Source organism: Oryctolagus cuniculus, chromosome 15, assembly GCF_051225735.1.
Source record: "Oryctolagus cuniculus isolate XC-2025 breed Fujian yellow rabbit chromosome 15, ASM5122573v1, whole genome shotgun sequence".
In the NCBI taxonomy this organism is placed as follows: domain Eukaryota; kingdom Metazoa; phylum Chordata; class Mammalia; order Lagomorpha; family Leporidae; genus Oryctolagus; species Oryctolagus cuniculus.
The window spans coordinates 28,629,940-28,638,623 of record NC_142881.1 but is presented as its reverse complement, the minus strand read 5'-3'; positions in this window follow the sequence as shown (position 1 = coordinate 28,638,623).

Genomic DNA, 8,684 nt, shown 5'->3' with positions numbered 1-8,684 from the left:
ACGAGGCTAACAAGAGCTTTTTCACAAATACTTTGCCTTATTTGTTGTTGTCTTTCATTTTCTTTGAAAGGCAGAGAGACAGAGAAAGTTCTTCCACCTGCAGGTTCATTCCCAAAATGCCCACAACAGCCAGAGCTGAGCCAAGCTGAAGCCAAGAGCCGGGAGCTCCATCTCCCCCTTCCACTTGGGTGGCGGGGCCCCAAGTACTTGAGCTATCGAGCTGCCTTGAGGGGTGACGTTAGGGAGAAGCTGGACCAGAAGTGGAACCAAGACTCGGAAAAGGTACTTGGTTTATTGTAGGTTGTAGATGTCTTAGCAGTGTCTCAATCACTGTGCCAAATGCCTGGCTGCAAAGACTTTGTGGCAAGGGTCAGAAGGCAGGTGCGATTTCCAGCATGACTTGCTGCGTGTGCACTGACAACTTTTGGAAGGACCCGTACAAGGACCCTGCGAACAACGGATCCCTCTGGACGGGGGAAGAACAGGAAGAGGGATGGAGCCTTTGGCTTCTCCCTTTATCTCCTTTCGTCCTGTTTTACTACTAAACACACCTTTCACTTAAAAAAAAAGCAAGGAAAGAGAAGATGAACCAAACAGCTGAGCCTCACCGAGTCCGGAAGCTGGTACGCTACACGGGTCGCGATCCCTCCTTCCCCGGGCACTGCACCCAGGCCTGAAAGGGATTTGTGGCCAGCGTCGCGGCTCACTAGGCTAATCCTCCACCTAGCAGCGCCAGCACACCGGGCAGCGCTGCTGGCCGCGGCGGCCATTGGAGGGTGAACCAACAGCAAAGGAAGACCTTTCTCTCTGTCTCTCTCTCTCTCACTGTCCACTCTGCCTGTCAAAAAAAAAAAAAAAAAAAAAAAAAAAGAAAGAAAGGGATTTGTAAATAAACCGCCGTAAGCATTAGCTAAGATGAACAGCTCTACAGTGATGCCTTTCTGCACACCACTGCGTGTGCGAGATGACTTGTCCTGGGGCTTCACAGCCCTCGGGGGGGCTATGCGATGGCAGGGTGGCGGCCAGGGGCACAGGCTCCCCAGCCAGTTGCCTGGGTTTGAATCCTGAGCCTAACTATTTGCTGGAGACGAGAGCTCAGCCAGGTAACCTCTCTGTGCCTCAGTCTGTGGTTAAACCGGGGATAATGAGTGCGTCCACCCCGTAGGAGTGCTGTGAGGGTTGCAGTGAGCTAAGTTGCTCGACTCAGAGCAGCCCTGGTGCCCAGTAAGTGTTCAATGAATGTTTTTTTAAACAACCTTGAGTGTCTGTGCATGCATGTCACTGTTTCTCATTCCTTTCAGTGGAGGAACACGGGGTGGATGTTTGGCCAGAGGTTAAGATGCCACGTGATGGGGGCATTGCGGCACAGTAGGTTAAGCCACTGTTTGGGATGCCTGCATCCCATATTAGAGTGCGGGTTTGAGTCCTGGCTATTCTGTTTCTGATCCAGCTTCCTGCTAATGTTCCTGGGAAGGCAGTAGATGATAGCCTAAGTACTTTGATCCTTGTCACCCATATGGGAGACCCAGATGAAGTTCCTAACTTTGGCCTCACCCCACCCCAACTGTTGTGGGCATCTAGGGAGTGGAAGATTCTCTCTCTCTCTCTCTCTCTCTTTCTCTCTCTCTCCTATCTCTCTCAAATAAGTAAACAAAACAAATAAAAAGAAAAAAGAAATGGAGGAACATTGTCTCGGCCCTTCTACAGGCTCCCAGGACACTCCTGGTGTGGTCAGCTGAGCTAGAACAGGGTGGGGATAAGTCAGCCCTGCAAGAAAAAGGCCAGGCGGGGGTCGGGGCTCTCGGGCTCAGGTCTGAGAGCAGCCTCGGGCAGTGAGGCAGCAGCAAGCCCAGCGCCCTTGCCGCCGTCTGCAGGCTCGGCCGGCCCTCTCCTTGCCCATCCCAGCTCTGCACCTCCGCTTCTGCTGGGGAAGGCTGTCCTCATCCAGCCCAGCTCTGGGAGGCGCCTCTGGGAGATGCTGGACTGTCAAGCAGGTTGGGCAGGTTTGGGAGACAGTGGGAGGGAAGGGCCCTGACCTGGGGGAGAGACCTTGGCTTGGGGAGAGGGGGGCGCTGTCTCAGGTGCCAAGGCAGGCGCCACCCAAGAGGGGGAGTGACTGTGTTCAGAGTTGGAGCCCAGCTGGGGCAGGTGGAGAGCCGGGGCAGGCTGACCCTCACCGCTGGGAGCACAGCGCCCTGCCCAGTGAGATTTGCAGAGCTCAGATTCTGAACTCCGTACCGGCACATATGGTGAGGCAGGTGTTTGGGAGCCACAGTCCTCAGGGATGTGCTGTGGGGTGTACTTACCCTACCCCCTCCATGGAGTGTGAGCACACGCGGGCTCAGAGGTGTGTTTGATGACGCAAACACAAGCACACACCTGTCACACGCATCGCCTGCTGCACACACACACAGAAATGTGGCGCAGACAATCACACAGGGAGCCCGGAGAGCATGCACTTGCTTCCGGACAAAGACACCAGATCCTGGGACCCAGGGCCACCTTTAGGGGGTCTCCCTCTTCAAGTTTTTCCCTCCTAAAAGGCCATCCCTGCATCCACACATGAGTGTTTTCTCCCTTGTAGAACAGCTGGCCTCTGGTACTGTCACATCTGTGGGCACACTGAGATTCCACCCCTTCCCGGAACTTGGACTCCTGGAGAATGGGACCAATCTACCCCATCAGGCCTCTGCCCCCAGCAACACTGCCTTAGGAGGGAGTCAGTGAGTGGCAGAACGAGGCCCAGAGAGTTGGGACGGTGCAACAGAACCCTGGCTGGGGCAGGCATCTCACGCTCAGGCTCAGAGAGCCAGCTTTGGGGCTGGCGCTGTGGTGCAGCAGGTTAAAGCCCTGGCCTGAAGTGCCGGCATCCCATATGGGTGCTGGTTCTAGTCACAGCTGCTCCACTTCCGATCCAGCTCTCTGCTACGGCTTGGGAAAGCAGTAGAAGATGGCCCAAGTCCTTGGGCCCCTGCACCCGCATGGGAGACCCGGAAGAAGCTCTTGGCTCCTGGCTTCAGATTGACACAGCTCCAGCCATTGTGGCCATCTGGGGAGTGAACCAGCAGATGGAAGACCTCTCTCTGTCTCTACTTCTCTCTGTAATAAATAAAATAAATCTTTAGGCTGGCGCTGCGGCTCAATAGGCTAGTCCTCTGCCTGCGGTGCCGACACGCCAGGTTCTAGTCCCGGTTGGGGCACTGGATTCTGTCCCAGTTGCTCCTCTTCCAGTCCAGCTCTCTGCTGTGGCCCGGGAAGGCAGTGGAGAATGGCCAAAGTGCTGGGCCCTGCACTCGCATGGGAGACCAGGAGAAGCACCTGGCTCCTGCCATCGGATCAGCACGGTGCGCCGGCCATAGCAGCCATTGGAGGGTGAACCAACGGAAAAAGGAAGATCTTTCTGTCTCTCTCTCCCTATCCACTCTGCCTGTAAAATAAATAAATAAATAAATCTTTAAAAAAAGAGAGAGAGAGAGAGATCCAGCTTCACATGCCACCTGCACGCACAGAGACCCTCGTCTCCAGGGGCTGTGAGGAGGAGAGGGGAGGAAAAGGGTAGGGCCTGTGGAAACGGAGCCGTGTAGGCAGGTGAGAGGGATGTGGGGAAGTGTGCAACAGTCTCCGTGTTCGGTTTTCTGGGTCAAGGTTTTATTGCACCATAGCATAGTCAGACAGTGCACAATGACATGCGAGGGTACTTCAAAAAGCTCATGGAAAATGGAACTAAAAGAGAAGTTTTTTTGGTGAAAAAGTTTTTGAAAACCAAACGGAGGGGGCTGGTGTTGTAGTATAGCAGGCTAAGCCACTGCCTGCAGCGCCGGCATCCCATGAGGACACTAATTCGAGCCCTGGCTGCTCCACTTCCAATCCAGCTTCCTGCAAATGGCCTGGGAAAGCAGCAGAGGATGACCCAAGTGCTTGGGTCCCTGCACCCACGTGGGAGATCTGGAAGAAGCTCCTGGCTCCTGGCTTTGGATCAGCCCAGCCCTGGTTGTTGTGGCTATTTGGGGATTGAACCAGGGGGTGGAAGATCTTAATCTCTGTCTCTCTGCCTCTCTCTGTTAACTCTGCCTTTCAAATAAATAATTAAATACATCTTTAATTTTTTTAAAGTCTACAGAGTGTTTTTTATAAAAGACATTTTCACACTTTTTGAGGAGCCCTCACAGGTACAGGTTTCCAAAGCTCTGCACCAGAACTCAGTTTTCCCATGAGTTTGGGAAGAACTCTCGCATGTGCTTTGTGATCTGCTACTCTGCCGGAGTATGGTGCCCAAAGAACTTTCACAAAGTGAGCACAGCCACGTAAACAGATAAAGGAACACCATCAGCACCCAAGACTGGCTGCAGGCCCCCCTCCAGGCACACCCTGGAAACAACCCAATGGCCACGGGGCGCTCTGGGAGAGCAGCCCACCTCCTCCCCTCGCTAGGGGACCCTAGTAGGCCTTCTTAGCCCCTGATTAACTGGCCTGTTTGAACACTCTAGATAAACTCAATCCAGAGGACATCACTTTTGTGTCCAGCTTCTGTCACTGACCCACGCGTTGTTGAGGTTCACTTTCCTAAACGAATTCCCACACACTCACAGCGCTCACATTCGGCAGGTACACAGACTCACTGCTCACACCACGCTTATATACAAGCAGAACACTCGCATTGCACTCCCATGTGTGTGTCTCACACGCTGTCAAACACAGCCTCAGCTGCTTAGCACCTCTCACCTATGTGTGCACCTACGTGTGTACATCCTTCCTGTGAGCAGTTGTCACTCCCAATTGTGTACGCACATTTGTCTATATAAACTCTTGCACCCGGACACTCCCGCTTGTACACACAGACATGTCATACCTACCTTGTTTCCTGCGCACACGTGCCCAGTCTCACAGCACGCACCCTCTGCACTCCGCACCAGCACCACTGCTCGCAGGCATGTGCCCGTCTCACCTGCTGGCCGTTCCTGCCTTCTCTGGCCCAGCCGGAGCAGACAAGAGAACGTGATAACATCGACAGCTGAAAACTGTCCGGAGAGCGAAGCTGTCCTTTGTTGAGAAACCTGAGCCCTTATTGAAGGGGTCCCAGTGGCTGCATCTGGGGGCTGGGAGCGAGGGGAGGAGGTGGGCTGCTCTCCCAGGGCGCCCCGTGGCCATTGGGTTGTTTCCATTACAGAAAATGATGAAAGGGCTGGTGCAGTGAGAGCGCTGCTGTGAGTAAATAAAGCTGCCACCTCTGACCCTCGGAGGCCAGAGCTCATCCCCGGACGAGCGCTCATTAGGGTGGAGGTGCGGAGGCCCAGCCCAAGTTCTCCAACCCCAAGGCCCCAGGCCGGACTCCCAAGACACAGTGCAGGGAGGGGAGATATGAAAACCCCTGCTTGACAGTAGGGACAGGTAGAGGGAGCAGGGCTGGAGAGGGATAAGAAGGTGGGAGGGGATAGGGACGGGGTGGGGACACGCAGGAGGCTTTGGCCCCCCCTCCCTGGGCAGCCTCTCCAGGTCTCTTCTGCTCCTGGGCTCAGAAACAAGCATGCTCCTCCCCCCGCCCCCTCCATGTGGAAGGCTTGCTTTGCTTGTTTTTCTAATCACCAGGAACTACAGGCAAACAGGAATGAAAAAAATAACAAACACAGGGCAAACTACAGCCACAGCAGTCCCAGAAAGGACGAGACGCCGGTGGTTCTGATTCAGACAGGAGAGTGGTAGGAGCCCGCCAGACCCCTTTCCTGGTGACGGGGGCAGGGTGTGCAGCCTGGAGCAAAGCCCGGTAAAAGAGGTTGCATGGCTAAGGAAGCGAATAAATGCCTGGTGGACTAACCCGAGACACGTGCTGGCCATCCGCCTCTTCCCACACACAGGTGCGCTGGCCTCACAGCCCAGCCGGGACCTCAGCCTTCCCCACCTGCTGCCTCTCTCCACAGCTCACTGCTGGGCCTCGGTTCCCAGGACTGAGATGCACTTTATTCTGTAGCCACCTTGGCTCTTACAGGCTCACCTGGCCCAGTCCCCAGAAGAAAGCACCTGGCCGTGTGCCTTGTGTGTCTCTCTGTCCCTCAAGGTCAAGCAGCCACTCCCTTTGTTCCTCCCAAAGGCCACTAAGTGGCTGCTAGATAGGACTGGGAAGTCCAACCTTGGCTCATTATCACGAGAGCCATAATAATGTCATACACTGATAAACACAAAGTTTTCACCAAAAGATAAGGAGACCTCCAGGTTATAGGTAGGGACGGACACAGGAGCAAGGTGACAAGAAACAGAAGGCTACACCTCCCACCTTTGCCACCCCAGCTGCCTCTGGCTTAGGGAGAGGAGAAGAGAAAGCCTGGAGAAGAGCAGCCCCATCTTCCTGCGGCTGGAGTGGCGGCCTGGTGCTGGAGGGGACCTCTGCTGGGGAAGCCCAGCCCAAGGACCCTCCAGGCAGGGCCAGTCTTCCAGGGCAGCAGGCCCTGTTCCCTGAGAGCTGGCTGCAGCCAGGTGCTCCAAATCTGGCCCCTCTTTGTTCCCAGGCACAAAGCCTCTTGTCCCCAAATCTCTGATGGTGACCTGCCTTGGTCTTTGTCCCTGAGGGGCGCGGCAGGCTGAGTCCCCGAGCAGGGAGAAGGGTGGAGCTGAAGGCTGTGCGCAGGCACCGGATTTTGGGCTACACTGGAGCCATCTCTTGGCTGCCTCCCTTGCCTCGTTAGCTGAGATGAAGGAGAAAGCCAGGGGAGCTCGCCTTCAAAACCAGCTGGAGCCTGGAAGATTCAGGCAGCATGTGGCTCAAACACTGCCTTCTCCGCCCCCCCCCCCCCCCGGCAGAGTTAGACGGTGAGAGAGAAAGACAGAGAGAAAGGTCTTCCTTCTGTTGGTTCACTCCCCAAATGGTCACTACAGCTGGTGCACTGCGCAGATCCGAAGCCAGGAGCCAGGTGCTTCCTCCTGGTCTCCCACGTGGGTCAAACACTGCCTTCTGACTTGCTCCTGACAGCTCCCTGAGCCCGAGCTGTGACGAACTTGGAGACGTTACTCTGCACTGACGCGATTCTCTGGGCTTCCCGTGAATTAAGGGATTTAACCATCACAATAGCTACAAATAGGTACTGTGACTACCCCCACTTTACAGAAGAGAAAATGGAGATCCAAAGAGGCTAAGTTAGTGCTCCAAGGTGCCTGGTTTTCAGAGAAGGACTGGAGCTGGCACACAGGCCGTCTGGCTTCCAGGTGGCTGGCAGGGGAGAGTCTGGAGTGGCGACAGGAGGCCCTCGCTCTGGCATCCGACCCCAAGGTGAATGTGTAGCCACCGCTGGCCAGATCTGGGCTGCCAGGCCCCCATCCAACCAAGAGCAAGGCTGTCCAACCCTTCCCCCAGCAGCACCCAGAGCCGCTCTGTGATCACAGAAAGGTGGAGTGAGGCACTTGCCTCCATTCCCTTCTCCATTTTATTGAACCCCTATCTTCCCAGCAGCAAACATTTCCATCATCTCAAAGAACAATTAGTTGAATCCCTCATCCCTTTGATCCTTATCAAGGTTAGTACCTGAGTTTTTTTCTGAGCTGCAGTCTGTGAGAATATGCAATGCTCCTCGAACTTGTGAACTTTAACACGGCAGGGCACCTCTGCTTCTGCGTCTGTACGTCCTCACAGTTGTCACGCTAACTCTTCAGTTCGCCGTGTTTTTACAGGATAGGAAATCAATTTCTTTTAAGTGGCAAAACTCTTCTCATCCCCCCTCTTCCCCCTTGTGTTCTATGCCCATAGTAAGTTCTATTTCCAGGCTCGGTTCCATCCCAGTGGTTTAAAAAAGATCAGCATGGTGCCTATAGCTCATTGAACCCATTCAATTACCCTATGATAAAACATGTTCACATCTGGCCAAATTTGCTCTTCTTTAAAAATTTATTTGATACCCTCATCTATTTACTCTTGCGAGTGAAACTGGAATCACGTTTTTGGTCTCTTCCAAGGCAACTTCTAGCCTGACTTGGACCAGCAGGAGTAGGAGACTGGTTACCCCGGGGAGTACTCACACATCTCTGACGCTTGTTGCCCGCATCTAGAAACACAGTGCGCGCCGCTGTCTTTCTGAGTCGCCCTTAGCAGCTCCGAGGGCTGTGTACTTCCCTTCCTGCTGATGCTCCCTATGGCTTAACCAGTTTCCTAGCGTTCGGTGTTTGAGTTGCTTCCAAGAACGAGCGATTATGAATAATGCTGCTTCAGACATCTTTGTTTAAATTGCTTTTTAAAAAATTTCCTTGGGGTATGGTCCCCAAAGTGGGATTGTCTGGTTTTTGTTAGGTAACCCAGGGAGGATGGGATCAATTCCCAGCACCACCAGCAGCAACAGAGGAAGCAGCAGCCGCTTCTCCCTGAACAAACCCTTGAACAGCCTGATGACTCAAAAGGGCAACTTGTTCCGAAGATAAACAAACCCCAGCTATTGGAGGACAGGAGGAGTCGGGGAGCGCTGGTGTCCACAGCCAGAGGCGGGCTGCCTGGCTCTCTCCCGATCTGGGCCGCCCTGCACCTTTTTTTTTTTTTTTTTTTTTTGACAGGCAGGGTTAGACAGTGAGAGAGAGAGACAGAGAGAAAGGTCTTCCTTCTATTGGTTCACCCCCAAATGGCTGCCACGGTCGGCGCACTGTGCCAATCCGAAGCCAGGAGCCAGGTGCTTTCTCCTGGTCTCCCACGCAGGTGCAGGACCCAAGCACTT